The sequence below is a fragment of the Physella acuta genome, unplaced genomic scaffold (assembly GCF_028476545.2).
Source record: "Physella acuta isolate Inbredline_101_S28 unplaced genomic scaffold, ASM2847654v3 ptg000704l, whole genome shotgun sequence".
Lineage (NCBI taxonomy): Eukaryota > Metazoa > Mollusca > Gastropoda > Physidae > Physella > Physella acuta.
The window spans coordinates 139,141-165,779 of NW_026732223.1; the positions used below are offsets into that span (position 1 = coordinate 139,141).

General features: G+C 37.4%; 2 long non-coding RNA genes across 5 annotated transcripts; both read left to right on the forward strand.

Annotated features, from left to right (window-relative positions):
• Window positions 1-3,274: 3,274 nt before the first annotated feature.
• LOC131949607 (uncharacterized) lies at window positions 3,275-26,005 on the forward strand. 4 transcript variants are annotated; one of them, XR_009388182.1, is made up of 3 exons: window positions 3,275-3,379; window positions 24,931-25,114; window positions 25,888-26,005. It is a non-coding gene; the product is annotated as an uncharacterized LOC131949607 (long non-coding RNA). The 4 variants fall into 4 exon arrangements; XR_009388183.1 differs by lacking the exon at window positions 3,275-3,379 and adding an exon at window positions 7,602-7,661; XR_009388184.1 differs by lacking the exon at window positions 3,275-3,379 and adding an exon at window positions 7,676-7,814.
• On the forward strand, window positions 12,823-17,432 carry LOC131949606 (uncharacterized). The gene is made up of 3 exons (XR_009388181.1): window positions 12,823-12,987; window positions 15,308-15,487; window positions 17,209-17,432. It is a non-coding gene; the product is annotated as an uncharacterized LOC131949606 (long non-coding RNA).
• Window positions 26,006-26,639: the final 634 nt, after the last annotated feature.

Consider the following 26,639-nt stretch of genomic DNA (forward strand, 5'->3'; position numbering starts at 1 on the left):
TCACTGCTGTCTTTCATAGCTCCTTCTATGTACTCGATGTGAGATAATCATCAAAGAACCAAGTCAAAATCCGGTGGCATCATCACCTACATGCAACAAGGCGGAACGCCAACAGACAATGCTAGTTGCTGTCTTTATAATGTGAACAACGGAGTCCATACAACTGGGGATGACGGGAGTTTACCTAGGAGAAACAGAAAGGTTGTGTTACCACCATATTTCACAAAAAATAAAAGAAACCAAATGAAGTAGACCGATTCCAAGAACCCAAAACATATTTGAGGTATCTTAGGGGGGTGGCAGGTAATCGTCGGAAAAGATTACCCCGAGTCTTTTGTTTGCTCAAAAAACTAGAACAAGGAAGAGTGGAAGTTGATATGGAGGCTATATTGCTTGGTGAGCCATTAAAAAAACAACAACGAAAAAAGACAAATGTCATTGCAGAACGTAAAACTAGAAGTAGACTTGATTTTTTACATGGCACATCATGCATTGTATTATACAAGGCCATACTTTTTTCTATGTTGTACTTTAACTTTACCATTGCGTAACTGGTTTTTTAATAAAAAATTAAACATGTCTGTAATAGTAGTTTGTTGTTTTACAAAACTTGTCGGCCTTTTGTCTCGTCGGCATTTTAGATGTCGGCCTTTTGTCTTGTCGGCCTTTTAGATGTCGGCCTTATTTCCTGTCGGCCTTTTGTCTTGTCTGCTTTTAGGCTGTCGGCCTTATTTCCTGTCGGCCTTTTGTCTTGTCAGCATTTTGACCATGTCGGGCTTTTGTCCGGATTCTCTCTCTCTCTCTCTCTCTCTCTCTCTCTCTCTCTCTCTCTCTCTCTCTCTCTCACGCACGCACGGACGCACGCACGCACGCACGCACGCAGCCACGCACGCAGCCACGCACGCACGCACGCAGCCACGCACGCACACACGCACACACGCACACGCACACACACACACACACACACACTCCAGATACGACTAAAGAAAATAATTTTTATAATTTTTACAATTTAGCAGGACCCAATGCCAGAAGTTAGAAGCCGAATGAGGCAAAGACGTCATAGAATGGAGGGCATTAAGACATGAACTGGGCTGACACAGTGTTACCAAAAGTAGCCGAAGACTGAGAAAGATGGCCAAAAAAATTATTAAAAAGTCAAAAGTAGTGCCTAAATAACCCCTACTCATTTGTCTGGGTTATCAGATGATTGATCGATCAAATTATCGATTGGTTGATCTATTGATTGTTTTAGTTAAGCAGAATATACTTCAAAACATTTGCCGTATTGCATAATACATAACTCATCAAGTTTAAAAGTTACGAAATTAAAAAAAAAAAGAAATCAATTGACCCACTTGAATTGGAATCGATTTATTTTTTATTATGTTTATATACGCATTGTATTTCACATATAAAAACAAAATCGATGTGTTTGAATAGGTTATTTTCAACGTGGGTTAGGCTTAGCTCCCCTAGAAGAGTAAGGTCTCTTTAATATATGTAAGTGATACCCTCTAGACAAGGATGATTAATCTCTAATCGAAGGAGGTAGGAAATTCAATGCGGTGATCTTTGTTAGTGTTTTAGTGAAGAAGAAAAAATTGAAGGGTAAAGGAAATTTTATTTCGTTTTACAACTAAATGTGTTGATCGGGGGTGTTGGCTGGGGTGATGATGTGTAGGTGAGTGGTGGTGTTATATGATACATGTGATGATGGGAGGTGATGTCAATGGTAAATGTGATGATTTGTAAGTGGGTGGTGGTGACTTGTGTGATGATATGTGGATGGGTGGTGGTGACTTATGGTAAATGTGTGGATGTGTGGTGGTGACTTATGGTAAATGTGATGTGTTGATGGGCGGAGGTGACTTGTGTGATACAGTGTGGATGTGTGGTGGTGACTTATGGTAAATGTGATGATGTGTAGTGGTGACTTGTGTGAGACAGTGTGGATGTGTGGTGGTGACTTATGGTAAATGTGATGATGTGGTGATGGGTGTTGGTGACTTGTGTGATACAGTGTGGATGTGTGGTGGTGACTTATGGTAAATGTGATGATGTGGTGATGTGTGGTGGTGACTTATGTGATGATGTGTGGATGGGTGCTGGTGATTGATAGTAAATGTGATGATGGGTGGTGGTGACTTGTGTGATACAGTGTGGATGTGTGGTGGTGACTTATGGTAAATGTGTTGTGTGGATGTGTGGTGGTGACTTTGTGCTGATTTTGGTGGGGTGCAAGATACGGGAAAATTCGCAACGGAAAACTGGGCATAAATTTCTTTAAATCAATCATTTATAGACGTTAGCAAAGACTAAGTGTACAATGTAGCATAATAAAACATTTATCTACAAAATATGACAGAATTAAATTGTATTGGTATAGTTAGTATTTGCGAATTTTTCTCAGCGGATTTCTCCGTTCTCCGCATTTTTCTGGTAACCGTTTGAAAGTGCACTGATTTTCCCTGTGGTTTGGATTATGTTGTAGCTTCGTCAGTATTTCAAGGTGTCATGATTTTCAGTGTATTTGTAACGAGGTTTCCTCTGTATTTTGTGGCCGATAAATTTCTTACAACTTTAATTATTGTGATTATGTCCCTTTGTTCCAGAACGGTTGCTTGTGTTTGGTATAGTGGACTAAAATAGCCAATATACCGTGGAACTTTGTTACTTCCCCTTTTCAACAAGAAACGTAATTATGCCCCCTGTTCGATTTCGCTTGACGTTTCCAAAAATAAAATTACGGTGTATTTCTTAATTCATTAAATTCATTTAAAAAGGAAAGTAATTTTTTTCTATGATGTTTTTTTGCATTCACATGGGCGTGTTTCAAAACATCATTGACAAAGTAACTCCTCCCATAGTGTGTAACAGTTACGTCACTGGGCAGGGGCGGGGCGGGGGTGACACCATCCAAGGGGATAGCACTAAAACGAATTATACTGAGAAGTATTAATGAGAAGTTCTGCTTGTCCGCTTAGTTTAATAGCTTGTTAAATATTTAAATCTTAATTTAAGTACAAGGTTAAACAATACGAATGAGTCAGGGGTTGGGCGTGGAGACACCAAAATACCTAGTTCTAGCGTATTTTATATAGTCGTTGACAAGGAGGGGGTGACATCCAAGGTTACCGTAAGGTGTCACCCGACCTAGTGACGCCACTGGTATTAAGTAGAAGCATAAAAATAAAGTATAAAAACGAATGCAACAGCCAATACTATTTAGGGGGAGGAGCTAAGGGCAACAACCACAAATGGTGACCTACAAAAAAGAGAACTCTCGAACGAAAAACTATGTCATCTTTGAGTGAAGCGGGAAGGATAACACAAGCATAACACACAGATACTAAACAGTCGCACGGATATTTAAGGGGTGAGTGTTTTCTTGATCTGTTTACATTTAAAATTCTTGTGATACCATCGGAATCGATTCAAAATAAATCGAATATATTGAAATTGAATGGAACAGCTGTATTTAATTATTTGTGGGGGTTGGTAAGAAAGTTTAATAATTTCTTTTCAATTTTCGGATTCGATATTTAATATTAAAAGATTGAAAGGTGTAGACTTAAAACTATTGATTTATGTAAAACGGTTGATTTAAATAAAACTATTGATTTATGTAAAATTATTGATTTATGCAAAACGACTGATTCGCACTTAAAATGCCATGAAGCATTATACAGTGTCAAAGAATAACTTTTAAAAATAAAATGGCAAATGAAGTTTAGTTGAAGTTAAATATCCACTTAGTTTTAATGAAAAAATAAAATGGCTAGATGGATATAACTACAAAATGAATCAAACTTTTAGTTGCAGCGATAAAGCTCATTAGAGGCGTCGCGAAGGGGGGGGGGGCGGCGGACAGCACCGGGTGACACTATTTAAGGGGTGACACCAAGGCAAAAATAACAATATATAGAAAAAAAAACCGGGAGCGATCTCCCCTAAACTTTCTCGAATATTCTTATATAACACTACGTGGGATGGCAACTCGGAATATAGACATGATTTTTAATTACTTAAACTTTAAAAAATAGAATAGAGGCTCGCAGAAAAAAGAATTGCGCACCAAAACAAAATGTGCATAATAGTGCGGAATATTATTAGTACTTTATAAATTTATATTTTATATTTATGGTTTTTTGAGAAATCGAAAATAGCGTAAATTACTACTTCCGGTCAACGGAAATTACTAAAAAAAATTGATAGAAGGTAGGCAGAGGATTAGATCTTTTACTTAAGTGTGAAATTTCATTTATCTATCTGAAATAGTACTCAAGTTATAGGCTTTTGAAAAATTCACAGTAGAAAAAGTACCACTTCCGGTTATCGGAAATAGCTCAAAAGTTGATACGGATCTACGATTTTGATAAAATACTTGTATATGAAATTTCATCAACCTAACTGTAACGGTACTCAAGTTATCGTGTTTACAGACATAAACACACACACACACAGACATACGGACAAGATTGCAAAAATATGTTTTTCCGACTCAGAGATGTGTAAAACGTCGCGATTTGTAAAAATCTCGATTTTTTTTTTGCGCGCGATTACAAGACTTTCTCTATAGTTCGTATATACTAGAAAGTAAAAAACGATCATTCCAGTTTAATAAATAATTAATTCGAGTTAAAAAGTCCTTATAATTAAGAGCAAAATTGACTAATCCCGACATGGGGGTGGGGGGGGGGCGTTGTTGTGACACCATGACGTAAACCTGCTAACTATATAGAAAACTATACTACATCTAGCTGTATTTATAACCGACTATAGATGAACATCGTTAGTATTATCTGTGCACAGTTTAAAGCTATCACCGGGTGGAAGGGGGGGGGGCAGTGTTTCTTCCAGACTTTGGAATTAGGATTAGGATTTAACACAAGCCTGTTAGATCTCCTGAAATAAGTAAACAACTCACACAACACACAAATGTATTCAACGCAGGAAACTAAGCGTAGTCGTAATACTCAATTATCAATTCATAAATATTAAATTATCGTAATTATATTGGGCTTCTGAACTGATTTGTAATGACTTTTTAAAACACATTTTTACCCACTTAACCCTCCCCCCCCCACCCTTTTACACACCAGTGTGGGAAAGTAAAAATCACGAAGGCGCCTAGATAGTAAGCTACTTGAAAAAAATAGGTTTTAAGTTAAGTTAACGGTCATTACATGAATGGCTCACAGAGGCGTAGCGAGGGGGGGTGGGGTGGGGTGGGGGGGGGGGACATATGTCCCCGGGCGCCGACCTTAGGGGTGGCGCCAAAATGGGTTGGAAAAACAAATTAAAAGTTTGAGGGGGGGGGGTGCAAATCGAAAGTTTGTCCCCGGGCGCCGGGAAGGGTCGCTACGCCTCTGCAATGGCTCATAGATCAACAGGCTAAAAAAAGAATGTGAGCAAACTAATGACCGAAAGTCATCATTACACAATGTACACAACACACTTAATGACATAATCTATTGACCTAATGAGGTTTCCAGACCGAATGACATGACCTGACATTACTTCATTGTCATGACACTGACACTTGACATCACGTCGTTGTCATGACACTAATTATGTCTCAACTAGTGAACCCTCCAACCCATGAACCACTCTGTATTTCCAAAACAGCATTAAAAAAAAAAATCCTACCCCTCACCCACTAAACACCAATAGCGATTACTATATAATCAACTAAACTATTTTTCAATCTCCTATACCCACTGTATCCACACACATATTCATTGATATTTAAACATAAAAATACCCCCCCCCCCTCTACCACCAAAAATAAATAAAAAATAAAACAAACATATCCACACACAAAAATTTAAATAAATAAATAAATAAATGAAATGCCCTCTGACTATAACACCAGAACCACTGAAATAAAACCAAACAAATATTCACACTTTCACATAAAACACACAACATACATATTCATGTCTTTTAGTGTTCGTATGATATCCGTTGATCCTTGAATACCCACGACAGCAAACCTCTGTTGACATATGCACTATTCGTGCTTTCAATAAATCAATATAAAGCTGCTCAAAAACTTCCCTCTTAACTACGAGAGTGGAAAGAATGAAATTTACCCCCTCAAGTGGTGAGAGTGGTATAAAGGGGAGTTAAACACGTAATTTTTGACAAAGGGAGATTAATCTAGATTATGGATTTAATTGCGGATTATGTCCCTTGAATAGATTACGTTGACGGAGAGCTTTCTAAAATGTTAGAACAAGCATTGAATGGAGGCTGTTAAGCTTGTATGGTATTCATTAAATAATAACAATATTTGAAGGATCGAACTGAGATTTTTTTTTCTTTTTAAAATTATTTTCCCCTTGTGTTATGCCCCCACCCTATCTCAAGAGCGGAAGAAAATAATTCCATCACTCATCAAATCATCGGTTCGTTTAGGTAGTTCAATGCAGCATATTCCTCCGATACATTTCTGTTTTGCTTTGGTGCCACCCCCCCCCCCCCCCCCCCCGACTTACTTTTTGATTTCGGAACTAGCTAAGGTTATACGGTGTACGGTATAAATTCAAAATTAGGGTGCTTGTGGGAGAGGGAAGGGAAAGGGTGATTTTCCAATAAATCGTGTCAGGCTATTTTACCTAATCTTCCCCCCCCCCCCCCATTCATCTCATCACAAATCATCACAAAATGCAGAACCCATCCCTCGAAAAATTGACGCAACAAAGATCAAACTCACCCCCCCCCCCTCTCTCCGGCTTCTTCCTTCTTGATTGTATCTCTACTTTTATGCGTTATAATGCTCATTGAATTTTGACTCTAGCCTGCTTCTCCTTCTGGATTTGCTTCCGTGGCCTTTTTACAAGAACAATCTTTAAGGCAGCAGTTGTTTGCTTTTGGAGATGATCCGGGGTCGGCGTGGTCGAGTCGGTAAAGCTCATGGTTGCTAAACCGAAAAGTCTCGAGTTCGAACCCTCGGGCAGATGAGGCTCGTTAGCTGGGGACAGCCGCTCTTCTAGGAGAGATAACTCCTAGAGGCGTGGTCGAGTCAACAAAAGCTCATGGTTGATACATTTGAAAAAGTCTCGAGTTCAAACCCTCTTGCAGATAAGGCTCGCTCCCTTCCAACACTAAAAATTAAGAACGAAGAAGAAGAAGTTGTTCCTCCTAGACGGGTTGCTGTCTCCCAGCTATCGAGTTTCATCTGCCAAGGATTCCGAACCTGGGACTGTTGTAGTTAACTATAATACGCTTTCCCACACAGCCACGCCATTCCACTAACTCCCCCACAATGACTTAAATTTTTAAGAAGAAAACTAAAAAAAAACCTACCATTTTCATCCGAACTTTGACGACTCCCGTAAATGTCGTCTCCTTATGTAAACCAGGACAGAAATATGACAGGATATTATATTTGAGATGTAATAAGGTTAGCGGCTTTAGTTAATTCTTAGTCGTAGACAGATTGGGGGGAGGGGGTTAGCTAAATCCGCCCCTGTCCACAATCACGCGCCACTTGTAACAGGAGGCATATGTTGTTTTTTGTGTACTTATTCATGGCCGCCATTACAGTCCCGCGCTTATAAGAACCCGTCTATATTTAGCCCTGCGGGGGTCGACCCACATCCTACCTGGCCGTCACCGGGCTGCCGTTACGCGTCACTGCACCTCCCCCACAGGTAATCTCATAAAGAGTTAATTAGCATAGATAAGCGATGGACTAGGATTGGGGGATTAATTACGACAATAAAGATAAATGTGTTTAGATTTGTCCGACTCCTCTACAAAATGTCTCTACTAACCCAGTTTTTTTTCTTTACATTTCGGTTCAGGTAATGTATTTTTTTCCTGGCCAGATTCAGCGTTGTGTACCATATTATTTTGGTCGTAACGTGTTGGGTTATGACAGATGTGTGGTCCGTATCGCGATTACTGACGTAGAAACGAAACATTGTTTTTAGTAGTTTTGTTGAACAACACTTTTTGTTGCTGTCGTGGAGATAGATGGAAAAAGGTAGGAATTTTTACTTTTTTTACAAAATGTATAATTATACAAAAGCTTATACTTATACCATTGATAGTTACAGTATATCTGGTTCCTGTTTTTAAACGCAGACTGCTCTACATAATTAACTTTTGTTACTTAGTATTTGTAGCAGACATTGAAAAAAATAACCACAACAATTTTAGTGTGGCACAAAAGCGGGTCTACAGGAACTCGCTTTTTTGTATAAAGGATGGTTCATACGTGACATCACAAACATAGCCGCGGGGCGGGGTGGGATAAGCAGTGTTTCTTTCAGATATTTCATATAAATTAACCCACATTGGACAGCTGTGGGGGGGGGCGCTCCTTCCCTGGGGCCATGTTTTTATTCTGCTATAATTATTAGCCTTTAGTTATATTGATTGTTTTTATATTTAGTTGGTCCTCCTACTATGACGTCAGGCAATTTTAGTTGATTACTACACGCCCCCCCCCCCCCTTATCACTCATCACCACAAAGCAGAAAGCCTCCACCCAAATGATGTCACAAAAACCAACCCACCCTGACACGCATGCGCCAACCTTCTCAACCACCCAGCTACCCACCCATTTAAAAAAAAAAACAACTCACGTAAACCAAAACGGGTTTTCTTCTATTTTCTTCTTTAATATATACAATTTGGATGTACGTCCCATCTGTTGATCTCCTCCCCCCCCCCCTCTCTCTCTCTCTCCATCCTCCCCTCCTCCTCTCTTATCTCTACCCTCTATTTGCAAAATGAAAATAGTCCTAACAGAATGAATGACCCTATTTTATCCAGACTAGATATCTGACTATCAGCTTATAAGTGCTTTAAATGTAAGTCCTTTTCCACGGACTAAGTCTAACAACTTCAAAACTATTTCGAAAGAAATTTAAAAATAAATAAATCGAACGAATATTTTGAAGAAAAAAAAAATTGAAAAATTTTAAAAAAATTGAAAGAATTAAAAAAAAAATTCAAAATAAAAGCTTGTAATAATTTTTTGAATAAAAAACAATTTCGAAACATTTTTGAAAAAAAAAGATACAGTTTAAGAAATATATTTCGAAACAATTGTTTGGAAAAAAAAATTTCCCTTAGTCTTTTTAAAAAAATCGAGTAATTAAAAAAATGTTGAAATTTCAAATAGTTCCAGTTGTGGCCAAATTTTTTCTAGTTAAATTTTTATGGCCACAGTTTCCAATTAGCTTTTATTTTGGTCAGAACTTCCTTGATACTTATTTTGACCTGAGCGTAGATCAGTTGTCTTCAAAAATGGTAACCGTTTCTGGCAAATAAATTAGTAGCAAATTAAAATTGAAAGTTATTTTTAATTTAAACGATTTCTCTATTTCCTCTTGATTAAAATAGCTGTTAACGTTTCATTGGGTCTGATTTCTATTGTTTTAAACGATAAACCAGGAATCCATCTTAGTATCTAAGTAAATCTTAACAAGTCTGATATACGAGCGTTGTTTTGTTGAAGAAAACCAACAAAGGAAAACTTGATGCGGTTAAATATTGCCAGTCAGTTGCGTTAACCGCTTTATTGATTCTTACGTTTTTTTTTTAAATTGTTTATATTATTAAGTTGGTGCAGTACCTTTAACAAAGTGGGCTGTGTTATTTACTGTAATTGTGTGCGAATAAAAGTAGTTAGATTACCTGACAACTTGCACGCACAAAGTTGCCAACAGTGAGACAGTGGATATATTTTGTTTCAGTCAAGCGAGGCCTAGGCTAAAATGACGTAAGTCAAGCGAGGCCTACGCTATATCAATTGTCAATCAGGTTGACTTCCGCTATAGCTTTTGTCTGTCAAGTGAATCCTACTTTATATCTGCTGTCAGTCAAGTGAAGCCTACTTTATATCTGTTGTCAGTCAAGTCTAGCCGTGCTATATCTGCTATCAGTCAAATGAAACCTACTCTATATCTGTTGTCCAGTCAAGTGAAACCTACTCTATAACTGTTGTCAGTCAAGTGTAGCCATGCTATATCTACTTCAGTCAAGTGAAGCCTACTCTATATCTGCTGTCAGTCAAATGAAGCCACTCTATATCTGCTGTCAGTCAAGTGAAGCCTACTCTATATCCTCTGTCAGTCAAATGAAGCCACTCTATATCTGCTGTCAGTCAAGTGAAACCTACTCTATATCTTTTGTCAGTCAAGCTTACTGTAGCTGTTGCCACTTATTGTTCACATGTTGGCGTCTGACTGTCACATGGACACCCCCTGCCTCCAAATCACCTGTTCTGTATGCCCCACCTGTCACCGTGACGTGTCTCCTATTACGTCATGCATCTGAAGGTGTGATCGAATCGATTAGAACATACGTCATAGAAGAATGCTATCATGTAAATCCAAATCTGATTGCACCGTTAGAAAAATCTGGTCCCTCGATTGCTCAGAGGCTTACCTCAGGCATGGTAAAAAGTTGTTACGGTGGTTCTCATACTATAGGTTGTCCGGCTTTCAAAATAGAGCATTACTTCGCTTGTTTGGTTGTTGGGAGAATATTTTAATTTCTAAAAAAAAAGATATCGAATTTTAACTTTGATTTTTGCTTCAATATGCAAAATGTGAATCCTACTTGGTTGTGGCAGATCATGTCTATTAATTTTAGTGTTCGAAGGGATCCCCTCCAACACAATTAAGTATTACGTCTTAACTGGTTATGCGCCATTGAGGCCATTGACTCCGATTTCAGCCTGCTTTCCTTTTTGGACTTTGCTTCCATAGCCTTTGTCCAACCAAGAACAAACTAAAAGACAGTTGTCTCTCCTAGAAGAGTGGCTGTCCCCAGCTAACGAGCCACATCTGCCCGAGAAAAAAAAAAGTAAAGTTCCTCTATAGACCTAGAAATTCACGGGGTCGATGAATTAAATTTCAATTGTTTCTGGACCTCGGTATATGAAGCACTTTGCCTTTACTTTCCCAACGTAAGTCAGGTACTCATTAAAGCTGAGTGGACTCAAGGTCGTCCGACAGTCATACGTTTTAACCGAGATCCGAACTTGAGACACTCGGGCTAGCAGATAAACGCTCTACCATTCGACCACGCCATCCCCTGATCATGTCCGTATGACCCACTTTACCCTCCAGGTCATTGAGTCTTGAACTCTTCATGTGCTAGAAGCTCTAAGCAAAATGAAAAACAGCCTCAAAGAAAGTTAAATAAAGGGCATCAGAATATCTTTATTTTCTGGGCAGGCCCGAATACACGGTGGGTCAATGGGACGGAGTGATCTAGTAGTAGAATACGCGAGTGCTAACCCGAAAAACAATCTTCGTCTTCAGATTCATTTAAAGCAAAATGAAATTCGAGTTGAATAATATTTATACATTAGCCGAATACTCTCTGTATATGGGATATTAGCCATCACCAATGAAATAAGATATCTCGCGATTTGTGATTGAAGTAAACACGCAACAGATGTTGGATTGGCTTCTTAGACACGCTAAACTAATGGAATTAAACTCCATTTCAGGTGACCTTCTTTAGATATAATTTCAAAACTAAAAATTAAAATATAGAATTATTCTTGTTATTTTTTACCTAAAGTTTATGGGGTCACCTAATTAATCACAATTTAATTACTCAAATAGAACTACAGTAGATGTAGTAGATATGCGAGTTGTGGTACTGTTTTATTTTTGTTATATTTAACCACACGGTGTAGGCGTTGTGTAGAGTGATGTTGTACATTACTTTCTTTTATTGCTTTGATTAGTTCGGCTTCAAACCCGAGGGTCACTAGTCACGTATTGTGACTGTTAGACGTCCCTGAGTTTACTCAGCTCTGATGGGTACCTGACTTTTGTTTGGGGACAATAAAGGCGGCTGGGCAAAGTGCTGACCACACCATACCATAAAATGACGAGGTCAAGAAACATATGAACGTTTTCTTTGGCCAATGTTTCGTTAAATTTGTAAGGGAAACTTTTAGTTACTTTGACTTCCTTGATTCTAAGTTTGTTTATTTCTTGCAGTAGTATTTAGAAGATATTAAAAAGTGATTTCTATAATGATTTAAAAAAAATAGTTTTTGCTGTAGCAGATTGTGTATGGATATAATGAAAGAAAGAGAGGGGGGGGGATTGTGGATGGGATAAGTTTCTTCCTATAAACTTCCTATAAACATCAAATAATATGATGGATGATGGCCGTTGAAACAGTATGTTGGGTTGGGTTAGCGAGGGAGTTGAGGGGGGGGGGGGTGGAGGAATAAGGTACATCCTATAAATCTAATAATATTAAGTGTGATGGGGCCGGCATGGTCGGTCCGGTAAAGCTCATGCTTGCTAAATCGTTGTCCTAAGTTCGAACCCCCGGGTAGATGAGGCTCATTAGCTGGGGACAGCAACTCGTCTAGGAGAGACAACTCCAAAATAATGGCTGCTTTGTATTGTTGTTTATTGTTTGGTAGACAAAGGCTTCGAAAGCAAATCCAAAAAGAAAATTCAACGGCCTTTATGGCGCTTAACAGGTTGACACTTAATAATGTATCGTGTTCAAGGAAATCCCTTCCAACATTAAAATTAAGAACGATGAAGAAGAATAAAGTGTGATGGCCGGTATATTGGGTAGAGTTTGAGGTTAATGATTAACCCCATTTCTGTGTTATGTAAAAGTTGCGCAATACCTAGTCGATGTGGACCCCTCCCCATCATTTTTTGAGACCCTCCGCGATGAGCCCTCATTCAATCAATAAATCACTCCGTTTTCCATAGTACGAGCAATATAACGTCGTTTTGTTTATTGATCTTTCGACACTTGTATACACAACAAAAAACATAAGCTACACCATGTCGTAAATCTTGCCATTCACTTGCTAAAAATAGTCCTTTTAGTATGGGCTGCACTACAGGAGGGGACGGTAAAACAAGCAGAGTAGACGCCCTTTGGCTCGACTTGCTAATGATCCTACTTTCTATTCTGATAAATGACATGGCATTGGTTTAATTCGTCACTGTTGAACTACTTGTGAGAAATGTAAGTAGACTACTTTAGCCATTTTCGGACTCGTTATCAATCTTAAGACCGGTAACTCTAGAAATTGAAGAGACAGAGTTACCGTTACTTTCTACATTGTTTACATACATCACTACCACTTGTGTGTCAGTTACTTTGAGCTACTTGAAAATATTACACTGTAGGATAGTGAGCATTCTACTGTTCGATTATGGACTCTTCAGAAAATAGGGGTGTTAGGGTGTCAGTAGTTAGTATTACTAATGCTACCACTAATCTTAGCCCAAAGGTCTATAGACTGTGTACCATAGGCGGTTTGAATAAGTGAAAAAGGAGTTTTGTTCGTAAGTAAGCATAAAGTAAACTTTATAAGTTAAATAGTGTAGAAAATTACATTTTAGATAGGTTTAATGTAGGTTTGTATAATTTAATGTAGGTTTTAAGAATTACATTATTAAAAAAAAAATATAAATGTGTAAACGACTCCCACAGTCCTTTTTAGAGACGTTTTATATATTAAAAAAAGCTTTTTGCTCAAAAAACGGCTGCCATCCTCTACCCTGGCCGTATCCAAACTCTAGCTTTAACCTTAAGCTTAACTCTAAGCTCAAAATACTAATTTACTTCGAGCATATATGTTAAGAAGTCAATTTTCACACACTTATTGGAAAAAATATCGATTATGTATTTTCTTTTTTTTTTTTTTACATTTGGCAAAGATATTCTAATTTGGTCAACGCGTTTAGTATGAAATATTATTCAGACTACATTTCATAGATACTTGAAATACCGTATTTCTTATGTTAAAAAAACATGGCTAATTTTTTTGCAAGAATGTATTAAAAGGGTATTTTCCCACGAGGATAAAATAATTACAGGTATAAATTTCACCGTAACACCGTAACGCTGCTTGAGGACAAAAAATTCCAGAGGAGAAACGAAATGTCACCGCCGTGTTTACGGTGTCATGTTTTATTACCCAACCCGATGTTTCATCATGACACGAATATCCGCCATGTGCAAATACAACACGGTCGTTGTGAATCTTCAACACCGTAAGACAGGGCGTTGGGGGGGGGGGGGGGGGAATTGGATTTGAATATCAATGTCATCTTTTGTATGGGTGTTTATTTTATTTATTGTTGCGTGTTAGCTACGGCGATCGCGTAGTTGAAAAAACGTTTGGAATTTAGAGTTGAATGGAGGTGTTTTTTTTTTTTTAAATCAACGTTTATTAAAAAAATCTTACAATACATAGAGGTGATTTGTCCGAAGTTTTGGAGTAATATTGAAGTTTTGGTAAGAAATTTGGGTAATGTTCACGGTCAAAGTGAGCGCTAATTTTTGTATTTGTATAAGTAATAAACTTTAGCAAATTTTGCATATCAACAAGATATTACCTGCCTGAGTCCTAGTGAGCTAGTTGTGAACCTCCGTCTGTCTGTAAACACGATAACTTAAGTACCGTTACAGCTAGGCTGATGACATTTCATGTACAAGTATTAAATCTAATTTGTAGTTCCGTTTCAACTTTTCTGCGATTTCCGGTAAACGGAAGTGGAACTTATTCTACTTTCAAATTTTTTTCAAAAGTCTATAACTTGTTTAGATAGATAAATGAAATTTTACAAGTTAGTAAAAGATCTAATTTTCTGCCTTCTGTCAAATTTTGCGTAATTTCCGTTGAACGGAAGTAGTATTTTATGCTATTTCCGATTTCTCAAAAAACGCATGTAAATTTATAAAGTAGTAATAATATTCCGCACTATTATACACAGGTTGTTTGGCGTTCACTTGGTGCACAATTCTTATTTCTACGAGATTGTATTCTATTTTAAAAAGTTTAAGTAATTAAAAAATGGATTAAAAATCATGTCTATATCCCGAGTTGCCATCCTCCGTAGTGTTATATAAGAATATTCGAGAAAGTTTAGGGGAGATCACTCCCGGTTAATTTTTTCAGAGTTAGGGAAAGCGTATGCTTTGTTTTTCTCAAGGAAGACAAAGCATGTGTGGTACTTTACTCAGTGAGGGGAGAGCATATATGTGAGATTTTATTTAGGAAACGCATACATATGATGTGTTTCTTCGGAAAAAGCATGTGTTTTATTTTAAGAAAAAGCATATATGTGCTATTTTTAAGAAAAAGGATATCTGCTTTTTTTCTCAGAAAAAAAAGCATATACGTACTTTTTTCTGTAGGGAAAAGTATAAATATGTAGTGTTTCTTAGCAAAAAGCACACATGTGCTGTTTCTCTCATTGTTATTTGTGGAATACACTGTATGTACAGTATGTTCTAGACTAGCAGGGTGAAGACATGTTTACTGTTCTACTTGTAGATAAATCAATCCCGAAGAAATGCAAACCATTGTCGTAACGATACTAGCCTGTCTGGTCATTCTCTCCCCGGGACTGACGTCTACTGCCCCAGTGCGGACCTCTGGGAAGCTCAGGCTTGTACGGCAAGTTACTCAGACCACACGGAGGTCAAATGCGCTGAGCTGTGCTATTTACGACAGGTAATTTTTGCCCGCGGTTATATTTTTTGTGTGTGGAATTATTGAACTAAAGGCCTACATATGTGATTCACCATAGAAAATATTAAGAGGTTTTTTTTTTCTGGAATTTTTTATAATAAGTGAGTAGGTCACCAACCAGTTCTATGGCTCATGCAGGTTTTATTGAGTCGTAGAACTGGTTGATGACCTACTTACCAGCAGTATTATAATGTCGGCAAAATTATTTAAAAACTATAAATATTTTTTCGAGTTAAAAAAAAAAGGAAAACAAAACAACTCATACAGATATTAAGAGAGAAGATATTTAATATTTAAAAAAATTAGTCGATGTTTTTTTTTCTTATTAATTAAGTTTAATAAAACTACGGAAAAAAGACTATATAAAAACCTAAGAGAGGTTAGGCTTAGTTCATTCTAAATTTTTACAGAGGCGTAGCGAGGGGGGGGGGGCAGGAAGGGGGTACATATGTCCCCGGGAGCCGACCCTAGGGGGCGCCAAATTGGGTTTTAAAAAAAATAAAAGCTCATTTTAGCTGCTGTTTTGCATTATAAATATTAAAAATATAAAGGGGGGGGGGGGCGCCAAATTGAATGTTTGTCCCCCCGGGGGGGGGGGGGGTGCGCAAAAATGAAAGTTTGTCCCCGGGAGCCTCTGGATTTTTATGCAACTTCTTAAAGCACATGTGGTCAAAGCCCATTGTGGTCTAACCATGCTATGGTCCAAGCCCCTATGGTCAAAGAACTTTTATTGATTTATTTGTCAGTCCCGCTTATTCTGATAACAGTAGGATTATTTATTTGAGAGTGGCGGGTGGTGGGAAGGTGGGGGCATATTTATGTCTTGAAGATCTTTTGGTTTAGAGCAGTGCCTAGATCTTTTTGTTGTGTTCTCCATTCTTAAGAAGACGAAATAGCCATTCAAACCTCGTTGTCGAAAGCTCAGATCAAGTAAAGTTGACTTCTGTTCTGTAACATGTGAACAGATAGTGTAATCAGTTCTTTTACTAGCCGAAATTACTTTTCCTATGGCGTTTGGGTAAGGGCGTGCGCTCTACCACTCGACCAAACACTCCCGTTTCTTATATTGTACGACCTCGTATAGGTAAGGCAATGTCTATTTTTTCACCCGCTTTACAACACTTTCTACAACGTTAAAGCTTTTAAAACACTTTTTTTTTTATTTTACGACCACGTATAGGTACGGCAATGTCTATTTTTTCATCCGCTTAACAACACGAGCTACAACGTTAAAGCTTTTAAAACATTTTTTAAAATTGTGCGACCTCGTATAGGTACGGCAATGTCTATTTTACACCCGATTTACAACACTGGCTACAACGTTAGAGCTTTTAAAACATAGATTTTAAAAAATTTAGTATGTAGTATCAACCAGAGGTGGATTGGCTATGTCCAAGAGGCCCGTGAAACTTTAAAACAGATCCGATTGAAATCTTCTGTGTGTATTGTTTTATTCATATAGGCTGAATTTCACGCCTTGATATTAGGGAATGAAAATAATTGTAAAATTGAGAAATACCAACAAATTATTTTTTTAAATGACACACACTGTAGGACTATTACAGCCCAGTTTATACAGGCCTACTAAAAAAATTTTCCAGGGGCTACTGGAATTTTTCCCCGTGTTAGTTGACCCCTGACATCAAAAAGTAATTAGAAGCCTTATCTGAATTAACATTTATGTTGAAACCATTTGTCCACAGCTTATCCATCCCTAGACCCCCGCGCTGTAACCAGCTGGGCCAGTGGAATTAGATCCTAGGTCTCCCAGCATCATCGCTGCAACACTAGCGATTCGACCACTTCACTGAAACTCCTTAGTTCCTGATTGATTTATTGGCGCTGGTTTTTTTTGGTCATGTTTAGTTTAGTTGGTGTACAAATTAGAAATAAACATTAATGTATATAATAAATATAAATAACATAACTTGCTGTCGTTGTTATACTTTGTCGCAGAATGGATGTTATTGTAGTTGTGAATTGTGTTGATAAAATATCATGTACTTTAAGAATATAAGGCGGCAGTCACCCTATGTTGCATAAATACCATGGGTTTAAAATTATATATGTATATATGTATATGCTATATATATATAGGCCTATATATATATATATATATATATATATATATATATATATATATATATATATATATATATATATATATATATATATATATATATATATATATACATACATAGGCCTACATAAATAGGCCCTACATATTCATATATATGGCCTACATATATATATAGGGCCTACATATATAAATATATATATATATATATATATATATATATATATATATATATATATATATATATATATATATATATATATATATATATATATATATATATATATATATATATATATATATATATATATATATTGTTGATTGCTTCAGCTACTTCATGACGTGTCTGCAACACTACGATACCACATTTTATAAACCCATTTCAAAGGAAAACTAAAAGTGATACAAATGAAGAGCGTGCAGAATTTTTTTTTTAATGGCCTTCCTATTTTACAATATCAACTATGCTCATTATAATTTAACGAGCCGACCCGCGGCGTATCATACGCCGCTATTTAGTTGTTTTATTTTCTACTTTTCAGTAATTCATAATTTGTGAATTCGACAGTACCAATGCTGCCACTGAAAATATTTGCTTTAAAACACTAACCCCCCCCCCCCTTTCCCGTAACCCCGACCCTACACCCCCCCCCCCCCCCGTGAAAGCAGCATCCTCTTAGTTACCTCCTGTAAGTTTAAAATCGTTTCAAACTAAATTATCTGCCCCTAATAGCCGTCACTAAACCCGGCTCTACGATTTGTAAACATTTAATTTAGCGTGACCACAACTCACCACACCATGTGGGGGTGGGGTGGGGGTGGTAGTGATAGTGATAGTGATAGAGAGAAAGAGAGGGGACTGTAAGGAGGCGCTTGCAGCTTGTTTTCTAACGTCTCCCAGAAGAGAATTATATATATAGATGTTCCCATGGTGGATAAAATTGCACGTTGACAGTGACAGATATTCAGCGTGCACCGGCATGTCCAAAGACTTTATCACAATATATTTACTCGGTGTTCTGTTATCTCTTTTAATATGTTTTATATCGTCTCTGATTTGTTCTTCCTGCAGGGTATATATACGGGTATTATTTACAGATAGCACCGAAAATATGACTTCACTTAATACGTTTATACTGTATTGAGAGCGAATATTGAATTGTGTTTGATAAATTTTGTAGATCTATGTACGCTTGAAGCAATGAGGTCAGCTAAAAGTGGTGCTTGTCTACTTCTAATTGTGAATTTAAGGTCAAAGCTGTGATGTTGCAGATGTCCAAGCTAAAATAGCAATAAATATTAATCTAGATAAATATTAATCTAGATAGACCAAGAAAAAAAAATTAAAACTTATAACAACCAGTAAAAATGCTAATTCATTTCACATTTGATACCTTGCTTTTATTTTAAAAAAAACAACCACAAAGGAACCACGATCTTCTTCAAATTTAGTATTTAAAAAAATGTAAATGAATACAAAAAACGTTGGATTTAAATAATGCCATCACACATTAATGTCACAGTGTAGACTATATACATTTCAAGTTCACGTCACTCGTGGAAAAGTGTTAGTTGTCAGCCAGAGTTCTCGGTCCTGGTCCATTCTCACCATTCATCGTGTAAACTACTAGGGAAATGTTTACATATTTATTATTTTCTCGTATACGAAGTATAGAGGAAGTAATGTAATCGTGCGAAAATTCGAAATAGAGATTTTCCCAGATTTCAACGTTTTATACCTCCCTGAGTCAGAAAAAACTTAGCTTTTGCAATTTTGTCCGTATTTCTCTCTCTCTCTCTCTCTCTCTCTCTCTCTCTCTCTCTCTCTCTCTCTCTCTCTCTCTCTCTCTCTGTGTGTGTGTGAAACGATAACTTGATTATCGTTACAGTTATGTTGATGAAATTTCACATATTAGTATATCAAATTTGCAGCTCTGTATCAATTTTTCAGCGGTATCTGGGAACCGGAAGTGGAATTTAGTCTAATTTTGGTTTTTCAAAAGTCTATAACTTGAGTATTGTTTCAGATAGACAGACAAAATTTCACATATTAATAAAAGATTTCATTATTTTCTGCCCTCTGTCAAATTTTGAGTAATTTCCGTATACCGGAAATTGTACTTTGCGCTATTATCGATTTCTCTACAAAAGCATATGCATTTATAAAGTACTTATACTCCGCACTATTATACACACATTGAAAATCATGACTATATATGTTGCCATTCCCCCCCCCCCTCTTACCCCCCCCCCCCCCCCCCCACCCAGCCGTAGTGTTAAGCACATTCGAGAACATTTAGGGGAGATCCCTCCCGCTTTAATTTTTAATCATCATCATAATGCTTCCAGCATGAGGTATCAATAAATGGGCGCCATGTCATCCTGTCTCTAGCTATAACCTCTGCCTATTCGAATGTTAGGGTTCTTTCCTTCAACTCTTTCTCCATTCATCCTCTCCATGTTTATTTTGGCCGCCTGTGTGTTCTCACGCCCTGTGGTGTAATAAAAGGATTAGCTAGCTTATCCTATTCTTTTTCTCAATAAACACAAATAAAATTTCTGCATTTCAAAAACAAAGAAAGATTCAACTTCCAAGGCCATCACTTTAGGATCTACTGTATCATTATCTTTTTATAAAATGTTTTTGTTAATTTTAATAAATAATTACTTGCTAATTGATAATTTCTTTTTAAAAGCCCAAAAATAGATGTAAGTATCGAGTTCGGTGAGAAACTGTATGTAATGATCTATTTTAAAATATTAATTTAAATTTTAAATTATGAAGAGTATAAAATTTCTTTTGTTGTTGCTTACAATAAAAGTTTAACATTTTTAGCGTGCATGCTTTGATAAAATTTGATCTAAGAATTTCACGTAATTTGAGAAGGGCGTGTAGTGCTCCAATATCGTGTGGTCACCCCAAGGGAAATAATGCGTTTCAAATCCCCGCTAGAAATTCTATCCCGCATAAAAATAAAAGCAAGAATGAAGTCAAGAGGCACACGAAACCGGGTCAAAAATGTTTGGGGAACTTGTAAGAAGTTTCTCTTACAATATACTGGCCGTCATACAGCGTTATTTAGTTCTACGTGTAAGATCTACTCAAAAAAAGTCACGTGTATTGGTGGGCGGAGTGTTTAATTGTCTTTGTGTCTGTTTTTAGCTAGAGTAGTGGTTCTTAACTCTTTTAACCCCAATTATATGCTCACAGAGTTTCTTCCAGGCATCTCTTCGGGGGGGGGGGGGGGGGGCTTAGTCCTTCCGAAAAATTTCTACTGCCCCCCCCCCGAACTAAATGAAATTTATATAATTTATATAGAAAATATATACTTTTAACAGTGTCCGTCCCCCCCCCCCCGAAGAAAGTCTACCGCCCCCCCGCCCCCCGAAAATTTCTAGTGCCCCCCCCCCCCCCCCCGGAGAAAAAAGTCTGGAAGAAACACTGTATGCTCATTCCCCAAACCCTTCTTAATAGGAACAATAAAATATGACACCCCCCCCCCCAATTTAAAACAAAGCTATATATTTCACGGTGTTTATAGAACAAAACCATCAAAATATGATTTTCGTACAAAAACTAAAACATAATAATGATTATTTACGGCAAATCTAAAAAAAAACTGACAACGAAAAATAACTTATATAGAAAATATATACTTTTACCATTGTCCACCGTTCACCCCCTGGAAATATAGACTCCGCCCCTCCCCCTCCCCCCACCAAAAAAAATAATATTACAAGTGCCACCCTCCCTCCCCCCCTGGAAGAAGTAATGCTGCTGTTGCCTTTCAGTAGTTTCCTAAATCCTTCAGAAATCCGCGACATCACATTGATTGTGTTCTTGTATTTCCCATCTTCATGCAGCTTAAGGAAGGGTTCTCTTAGTTTTGGTGGCGCTAGACTCAAACTGCCCAACTGGTCAACAGTGGCTGTGTGTCTTGACCTCCACCGAGCCCCTGAGACTTACTCACCGAACCACTAGGGTTCGATCCCCTAGGGTTCGATCGAACCCAGGTCAAGAACCCCTGAGCTAGAGTAAAGTGAACCCCTTTACAAAGATGGATATCTTGCAGGCTCTATTTGTGGATATGACGTCACCTAGTTTTTCCCAACCAGGAAATGATCAAGTAATTAAACACCCCATGGCTTAGCTGATTAGCGAATTTTTCAAAAGTACCATCCGTAAATCATGTTACATCTAGGATGGGGCTAGGTGGGGGGGGGGGGGGGGGGGGGTCAGGAAGCTTAGATTTTTGAGACGTGGAAAATATTTCCTATTTCTTTGGAATAACCTGAAGAGAAGCTTGCACAATTGAGTTAACATTAGCGTTATATTACGGTAACTTATATCATTACGGAAGAAAGTAACTTTGTAAAGTCAATTTAAAGCGAGAAGATTTTGGTTATTGATTTACTGAGTTTTTTTAAAAAAATGATTTAAACAATATTAAAATAATATTAAGGTTGTTTCTCTAGAGCGCAAATTAAATTTAAAAAAAATATATAAAAACGTCAGGGAAGTGGTTACGTTATTAATGTTAGTCTCGACATGTAGGCAGTGAGTTCTAATGTCACAATCCTGTGGGACATTGACTCGAGGTGACTGTGACATATAGCTCTGTCTGACCGTACCTGGAATAAAAACGATATTGATGTTTCAAGACTACAGTGCTACGCCCGTATTCAATACAGTTACCCACCTTTTTCCAAAATAAAATAAATAATTTCAACATCAGTCTGTATTTCAAGTATTCACCAAATTTTTAAAAATCTATTTAAGAATTGATATATTTAAATTAACCCCAGTCTTCCACCCCTTGTATGTACAAATGGACTCGTCGCTTGGGACTGGAATTTCCCGTTCTTCCACGTACATTTGTACGTAGATTCTTCTTTACGATCAGATTAAATAAATATTCAATTATCAGTAGGAGCTTAAGAAAAATATTGTAATACTCATACTTAAACTTGTTGGAGTATTTTGGTTTTACAACTAACCTATAAACTGTTGGTGTCAAGTTAAAATTGATATAGACGTAGCGCCTATTTTCAAACAATAAAAACTAGTCAATGTTTTTTTTAATGTTTATCAGTCTTATAGGAAAGATAATTTAAAGAGAAAATCACTGGAAATGTTACGAAATAGCCTGTCTTGTGTGGGAGTATGGCGTTTTTCTTCTTTTCCTTCGTTCTTAATTCAAATATTGGCGTAAATTTCCTTCAATATAATGAAGTAATATACGAACAGGTGAAAGCGTGTAAGTTATTGATAACTTATTGATGGGACGGAGTGATCTAGCGATAGAGAGCTGGACTGCTAACCCGTTAGTCTCGAGTTCGAATCCGCGTTCAAGTCAGTAGACCTTCCCTGAGTCCACCCAACTCTGATGGGTACCTAACTCACGTTAGGGAAAGTAAAGGCGGCTGGGCATAGTGCTGACCACACTATCTCTTCATAAGCCGAGGTCACAGAAACAAGTGAACTCTACTTCACTTGCCCCATATTGATAAAAAGGAGTAATATAGTTTTGGTCGTTGACGCCATTTGGAATCACCAACACCTCCTATTTTCTATTGAAAACACAAACGTTAAGGAAAATAGAGGTAGTGTTTCCATTTAAGGTTTTCTACATTCATATACATCTAAACGTTTTTTAAATATTAAAACTTATGCGTAATTTTAAGAGTAAAGTTGTACATTTTTATAAGAATTTTTAACCGCAAATTTTTTTTACCCTGTATCATGTTTTTAGGTGGACTACAGTAAAACCTAATCTCAGATACTTACTCGGGGTTTAATTTTTAAAATCCCCACATCAATATCCTTTAAAAACTAAGTAGCACAAATTGACGCAGTGTTATAAACACATCAAACAGTTTGTTGGGTAAAAACCTAATTGCTTGCAAGTAATTTATATTTAGCTTTATCTTCAGAAATGATAATTACTCTTTCACCATCTTTATGGCTTGGGTGTAATGTAGGTTTTTGAAAACTTTAAATGTCACGAAATAAAGGGAAATAATTCACGGAACAATACATATGATAGTAGAATGTTTAAAAAAGATTTTATTTTTTAATGATAAGACTACCCCGGTTAAAAAATAATTATCTGACTGATGCGTCACGCCTCAAGAGATTCTTTCCCCAAGACCCACACAATCCCACACAATCCCACACAATCCCACACAATCCCACACAATCCCACACAATCCCACACAATCCCACACAATCCCACACAATCCCACACAATCCCACACAATCCCACACAATCCCACACAATCCCACACAATCCCACACAATCCCACACAATCTCACACAATCCCACACAATCCCACACAATCTCACACAATCCCACCTCACCACTACCTCAACCACCACAACCGCACTATCATCGAATTTACCCCCACCCCCCAAAAAAAAATCACCACTTACATCTAACCTTCCGCCCCACCCGTCCAAAACAGAGTTTCTTCCAGGTATCTCTTCGGGGATGGGGGGGGGGGGGTTGAGCTCCCCGAAGAAAGTCTTCCCCCCCTTCCCCCTGAACGAAATGGTAATGGAATTTATATAGATAACATACTTTTACTAATGTCCCCCCCCACCCCCGGAAAATGTTGCTCCCCCCCCCCCCCCCCGAAAATATTAAGTGTCCCCTCCCCCCCTCGGAAAGAGAAAAGTCTGGAAGAAACACTGGTCCAAAATCGAAACTTTCGTCATTAAAATTATTCAGTACAACTTTAAAGTGAACATAAATTACATCAGTAACTAAAAGTAAGCGCTTTAAAAAAAACATAAATACATTTTATTTTTTTTAGTTTCAAGGATAAGGGATTAGAAAATAATTTTAAAAAAGATTTATTGTTTCGAAGTTTTAGAAAAAAATGTCGAGAATTAGTGCACTAAAGCACACACTAACTACACCTCAAGGGAAACTACTTGAAAATGTTTTTTTTTTTAAATTTTGTGTTTACACATTTGAATAAACTTTGCAATTTATTAATGTCCTTAAATAAAATGCAGTCTTCCCATTTTCCACGAAATAACTGTTGAACTTCAAAATTCAATACTGATTGTAGATGTGTTATTATCTTGAACCATATATATATATATATATATATATATATATATATATATATATATATATATATATATATATATATATATATATATATATATATATATATATATATATATATATATATATATATATATATATGGTAAATAGTCAACCTTCAGGACTCATATGTTCCTATAAAAAAAATTTCAATTTATTTATTTTATTTATTTATGTGTGTAGGCTATATGTATGTGCGTGTGTGTAATTGTATGATATTTTTTAAAATACAGTTTTGCAGATTAAAAGTGCTGATCGACCTAGAAAAATGAAAACAGCCATAATCATATTTCTGGTGTGTCTAGCGTTAAGATTCGATGCCACGGCCGGTGCACCGGTTGAAAAAGCCGGATCCGGTTCCAACAATCGCCTCAAGAGGGAAAAAACGATTCCTCAGATATGTGCTTACTACATCGAGTAAGTGAAGTATGTCAGTATTTGTGTTTTACAATATTCTAATTTTGTCCTCATTAATTGGATTAGATGTTAATTTCGTAGCATCCGTCTCGGAGATTTTGAAACTACTCGCTAAACAGAGTTAGTTAGGGTTACGGGAGGCACAATATTAACATTTTTACGAAACCATACACTCAAGTTGTTTTGGAAATTCACACACATTTCTCACACGTTGAATTTACCCAATAATTTTTTTACCAAAGTAACAACCAAATATCACACACAATGAATTTTCCAAAAACTTTTTTGACAAAAAAAAAAAAAAAAAAAAAAAATAACAATGACAATAACTGAGTTCAGGCATCATCTACCCCCCCCCCCCCCCCCCAGAACAAAGTGAGTGTATATAAAAAAAATACATACTTTTACCACCCCCCCTTCTCGGAAAATTATGTCCATCCCTCCCCCCCCCCCCCTCCCTGAAACTTTGAAGAGGAAAAAAAACCATTATGTTAAATGAAGATTTCTTGTGTGCAAGTACCAAAACAACACACGCATATTTAATGTTTCAATCATTTTACCTCACCATTTACCTCAGTCAATATTTTGTTAAATGAAGATTTCTTGTGTACAAGTAGGCCTACCAATACAACACACGCATGTCTAATGTTTCCATCAATTTACCTCACCATTTACCTCAGTCAATTTTATGTTAAATGAAGATTTCTTGTGTGTAAGTACCAATACAACACACACATTTATAACGTTTCCATTATTTTACTCCAACCCTATAGCAATGGAATACAAGGGCCAGCCTACTGCTACCAGTCGGGCTCATGGAATTAGAACCTGGAACCCTGGCGTGTGGGCCACTCGACCTACACACACAACCAGCTGATCACCGTAGCTCCTTATACAATTAGATTTTTAATATGTACACATCTCAGCCATATTGAATTCTGTCAAATAAACCATTTATATAATAGGTAACAAGGGGTGGACTGGACCATCTGTCTACTGGGGGAAAATCTCGGTGGGCTCCCAGGAAAAAATTCCGGTGGGTCCACTGAAAAAAAAAATTCCGGTGGGTCCACTGAAAAAAATAATTCCGGTGGGTCAACTGAAAAAAAAATCCCGGTGGGTCCACTGGAAAAAAAATTCCGGTGGGTTCACTAAAAAAGAATTCCGGTGGCAGTAGCGTAGCGAGGGGGAGGACATATGTCCCCGGGCGCAGACCTTAGGGGGCGCCAAAATGGGTTGGAAAAATAAATTGAAAGGTTGAGGGGGGGGCAATCGAAAGTTTGAGGGGGGGGGGGGTTTGCAAATCGAAATTTCGATGGGGGGGGGGGGGGGGTTTGCAAATCGAAAGTTAGGGGTGGGGGTGCAAATCGAAAAGTTTGTCCCCAGGCGCCGGATAGGGTCGCTACGCCTCTGTTCCGGTGGGTCCTGAGGGAATAAAATCTCGGTGGGCCCAGAGAAAATTAAAAAAAAAAAAATCTCGGTTGGCCCCCAGGAAAAAATTCCGGTGAGACACCAGTAACGGTGC